This window comes from Engraulis encrasicolus, chromosome 3 (genome assembly GCF_034702125.1).
Source record: "Engraulis encrasicolus isolate BLACKSEA-1 chromosome 3, IST_EnEncr_1.0, whole genome shotgun sequence".
Taxonomy (NCBI): domain Eukaryota; kingdom Metazoa; phylum Chordata; class Actinopteri; order Clupeiformes; family Engraulidae; genus Engraulis; species Engraulis encrasicolus.
In genome coordinates, this window is record NC_085859.1 from 22,796,373 (window position 1) to 22,801,597 (window position 5,225).

The 5,225-nt window shown below is 42.6% G+C and overlaps 1 protein-coding gene across 1 annotated transcript in view; it reads left to right on the forward strand.

Annotated features, from left to right (window-relative positions):
* Positions 1-4,059: 4,059 nt before the first annotated feature.
* rhobtb4 (Rho related BTB domain containing 4) overlaps positions 4,060-5,225 on the forward strand; it is a 107,808-nt gene continuing 106,642 nt past the window's right edge. Inside the window, exon 1 of the mRNA XM_063195023.1 lies at positions 4,060-4,993. The gene's annotated coding sequence lies outside the window, so the exon portion shown is untranslated. The remainder of the gene's footprint in view (positions 4,994-5,225) is intronic.

A 5,225-nucleotide genomic window follows, 5' to 3' on the forward strand; every position in this document is an offset into this window, starting at 1 on the left:
TGCGTGCGTGCGAGGTGCATGCATGCCTGTATGTGTGAGTGTGAGTGTGTGCACGTGCTCCCCATTGGGTGTGTGGTTGCTGGCCATGAACGGCTCATGGACAGGACACATTTTGCCCTCTTTTGTGCCCATACCAGGCCAGGCACAACCATAAACAAGAGAGAGAGAGGGGCGGGCAGGGCAGGGCAGGGCAGGGCAAACTGGCTGCCGGGTGAAAAAAAAAGTGCTGGGCAAAACACTTTGGGAATAAAGGCTCCCATGCTGGCAGATGGGGACGGTGACAACGGCCAAAAAAACGCTGCCCTGTGCAGTACTGACCGCGTTTGAGCGCGGGCACAAATAGAGGACAGGGGCTGGCACAAAAAGTGTGCTGTTCAATGCAATCATTTCTTTCTTGTTTGTTTGTTTCTTTTTGAAACGTGACAGACAGATGCACAAAGGACCTACTTTCCCCCTAAAGCCGTCCATTGATTGGGCTGATTTTTTACCTCTCTTTTACTTTTTCACAAAATGTAGTGCCTCATAAAAGATTCAGTCACCGTGATGGTGTCAACACAGTGTGTTGTTGTTGTTGTTGTTGTTTTTGTGAGTGCCACTGCCTTGGCGTTATACTGACTGAGCATACACTTACGTACACTTGGGGGTGATGTGACAGGGGTGTCCTGTCCTCTTGTATGGCACCCCTCGCCGTGACCTTTGGGTTTCGGTTTCACCGCGAGGCCCGTGTCACATCACACCTCATACAGCTACGTACGCCATCCGTGATTGAAGAGAGGTGAGGCTGACTAACGCCAGCGCTGTGCCATAATACTACTTGAGGAATGCCACACCCTATACTATGCAACATGTGATTCATCTCTCTCTCTCCCTCTCCCTCTCTCTCTCTCTCTCTCTCCCTCTCTCTGCTTTCCCTCTCCAAGTCCGCGGGGTTCAAATAAGGTTAGATGTTGTTTTGACTGTTTATCACTATAGCATTTTTAACAAGGGAGCTTGAATCAGCAGCAGACTTTTCTTTAGTCATTCCATATTGCAATATTAATCAAAAAGTTGCCCTCCTACTATATATCATTACCAATTGAAGACATAGCCTATTTCTTTTGCGTTTGTTGAGGCCCAAATGGGAAATGGGAATGACTAAGTTGTAATGTGTTGAAATGAAAGAATGTTTGTATGTTGTAATGTTTTCATGTTACAGTAAAGAGTTAAATCAATCAATCAATCAATTCTTAAAGTTTCTTTTGTTCGGACATATCGAAACATGTCAGGTAAAAGATAAAAACTTTTACTGAACAAAAGAAACTTTAAGAATGGATTGTTTCATGAAGACAGAAGTCTCATCGTCGAAACATGTCAGGTAAAAGATAAAAACTTGTATAAGTCTGAAACAAAAGAAACGTTAAGAAATGTGCACTTATTGTCTGTGTCATGCCAAAAGTTGCTTTCCTTCTTTTCAAAGACACCAACCACACCGGAGCTGTTTCCACACCTTGCCTTGGAAATAAAAGCAGAGGTATTTGTGGCTGTTTTGTACTGTATTGACATTGTGTTTACCTATTTTGTAGTAGTTCAGATACACCGCGCTCTTCCGTGTGGTGAGTCTCCAGTTGAATAACTTGGAAGGTGAAAAAGTGGGTCGTACTCGGGTTCTTCTTTTCTTCTTTTTTATTTTTTTTATTATTTACATAGCAGCAGAAGTGTAGACAAACGTTTCGGCTGTTGCCTTCGTCAGTGTTTACCTATTTTGTAAAAGGACCATGGATGTAAGTGTATGAAGATAATATACTGTTCAAAGTCAGATATAAGTAACACAAAGTCCACTACCTTCTTTCTGTCGGATGATAAAACCACATCTATATTGTTATCAACAGGCATTTTCCTGTGTGTGTTTGTTTAGTTCCAGGAAGAGAACAATTCAATACACAATCTCCTCCACACTCAAGTAGTGAAAATAAGTCAAAATCTCATGGTGACATGACCTGTGCAAAGGCCAAAAGGTTTAAACCTTTCTTGGAACGAGAAACATCATGATGGGGTCAAATATGAAGTCAATTTCTCTGGAGTTTCGCAAAGTTGCGGTAGTTTGTCTCTGTATTGTAGGCTGGCAGGTGTTTCTAAGTTTGTAATGGGATTGGATACGTTCTGTACATCACCTGGAGTAGGTGCATGCCCTATATCCTTCACCATCATAAATCATACAATGGGTGGAAGGGGGCATACAGTATAGGCCTACTGGGCATGAAGTGCCTACCACACTAGAAATGCATCACATGGTAATCCCTCAATTTATTTAAAGTTCCCATGGCATGAAATTTACTTGGTCCTTTGGTGCTTTGTATGGGTTTGCGGGGGTGTCAGGATGCTATATCCGCAATTTTTATCAAAATAATGCTGAAATGCGCCATTTAGGCCTCTTTGGTGAAAAGTCTCCTCTCCCAGAGTGTTTGTGGTCATGTGAACACACATGAACACATGTGAACACACATGAACACACATGAACTGATTCTTGAAAGTTTGGCAAAACACGTCCCACTCATAAACTCATTTTGTTGAAAATCAACTACATTTCCATGAGCCAAAGAAACCCAGGTAATGATCAAGGGGTATATAGCACATATGTAAATTTGTTTTAAATGTTTAATAATTATACATATTTCATACCATTGCCATTACATGGAAAAATATATTGAAATAATTCCACAGAACTGCAAATAGTAAATCATTTACTCTTATTTTCTGATTAGGCGTACTCAATATGTGCCCCACATACCGTCTTCGTCACCACCGTCAGACATTTTTAAAAGACAATAAGTTCAGCCATGCATAAGGTCATTATTGAGGACCCCGATTCAAACCTTCAGCTGTTCTGTATATGCTTCAACATCACTTATGCTCCTCTGAGTTTATTATTTTCTCTTACATTTGGTATGGTGTGGAACACTGTCATTTGAATAGTACTATTATATTAGATTAATGTTTATTATTATACTTTTTGAGAAGAGGTATGAAGTACCTTAAAACAGAGGGAAAACAAAATGGCAAACGTGAACAAACTATGCATATTATGTAAAAGAGTTTTTGCCTCCTTCATCAGATGACACCTCTGTCAGGTTTTGTGTCTGATGGTGATGACAAAAAAGCCTCCAAATGGGCCGAAGGCTGGTATAATTTTGGATCACAAAGAATACTTTAAAATATCTTATAATGTGTCATTAACCAGTACAATTCAGTCATATGTGGAACAAGCTAGGCCTACCCCCTGTCACCACTGTGAGATTCGTGTCACCAAAGTCACCAAATCAGTGGGAGTTTAATATGTTTATGATGTGTTTCAAGAATAGCCTATTAAATAAGTCAAATGCTGTTAAAGTAGGCCTATTACAATAATTATTCATTTTAGTAGTAAAAAATCACAGTGTCTGACCATGTAGACAAAAAACAAGTAGGCCTAGGCCTAGACCTAAGAGCTTATTTTTCTTAGTCTCAAAAATCACTGTCATACAACCATTCTAGATTCACATAGGCCTACGTGTTAAGCCATACAATCTGTTACATCACCGTTGTTGCGTATCAACACAGTCACCTTCCCTTGTACAGTGCCTTATCTTTATAGGTTTATAGAGAGACGCAGAAGCCAAACTAGGTCCGTTTGTCTGGCGGACCCTGCTACTCGAGACAGTAAAATGAAAAATTGACTGGACTTATTCTTGTTTGGGGAAAAAACTCTCTACTGCCACTAAGCACAACTAACCAATTAGGACTTTTGCCATTTGGATTTATTTTTCTCGAGAGTTTTTGTTAATACCTAGGCTATAAATAACACTTCATGGAAGAATACAACAACAAAATGCCACTCACTAAAATTAGTGCTAGATACATAGAATGTTTGGCCGCCCCACCACAACATCCCTATATCTGATATCATTTCACCCCGTCAGAAATCATGGCTAAGCGCGTGACAGTAGGAGCTGACCACCCACTTTATGAATGGATGGGCGTGGCAGGGACAGTTTCATATCGCTTGTTATTAAGGGTACCGGAGCTATGCGCAGGGGGCCACGCGCGCAGGTCTTCGATGGTGAAGTGTTAACTGCCGGATAAGTACAACGGTGAAAGGCTCCAAGAGCTGAAGTCCGGGCGAGGCGACCAGGGCATTGTGTCCAGCGCGCGCTAATTGACAGACGACACAACACCCCCACGGAGTGGAGAAGGAGGGAAGCAGGTTGAGCTGGAACAAAGGATCTGTATTTCGCGATGGTGTTTTTGGATAAGTTTCTTTGTGTCAAGAAATAACAAGATTCCTTGAGTATTTGAGAGCATTTACACCCCGATCGACATTGAGCAGGAACTGCAGCCTACTTCACTAAAACTTAGAGAAATGAGACGATGAAGTAGCCTGGGATATATGAAGTAGAGTTCGAATATGAGATTGATCTGAATGCCATCGCAATTAAGACGAAACCTGTAAGACGCCGATGTGTGCAGAAGGTGTGCCTGTGCAGTGGAAATGTCAGGGCGGAGGGACTAATCCTGGAATCTCGTTTTTAAGGCGTGACGATGACAACAAAAGGACGTGAAAACTCGCATCAGCACCAGTGAATAGGCTGCAAAGACGCAGAGCGAGCAAGTCTGTTCTCTGGCCGTGTGCAGCTTTTTTTGGGGGGGCTCAGTTGTTCTCTTTTCCTTTTGTGAAGGAGTGAGCGCTGTCCCTCACTTAACAACAACCATCTCTCCCCGAACCGAAGCGAGTCGCCAGAACCGTGGGTGAAATCTTTCCCAGCATCACGGTGATGCGAGTGCCCAGCTCCTGGCCATCGCAGTCCACGCAAGTTTCAACGAATCCTATTCGCCTTTTTAAAGAAACTACGCACGGATACATATTGTTTGAACAAAAGACTTGGTACTGAGCCACCAGCAGAACCACGGAGCGAAGCAGCTGGTGGAGTTCTACGTGGCGCATAGCCCAAGTAATTCCTGAGGTGAATGAGCTTTGAAGGTAAGACCGCCCAGTGATAGTAGACGGGGAAGACATGTGAGCCGCTTGTATGTTTGTTGTCTGTGTGTGCAAGGTAAAACTCGCTCCTGACATATCGCTGTGTGTTTATTGCCTTTATTTCAGCAATGGTAGGCTATACCAGATCTCACACCGTTAAGTTTCACACGGAGACACGTGTTATTATCACGATTGCATAACGGGGAAAGGGGGGGTCTCAGCTTTAGGAACTGCA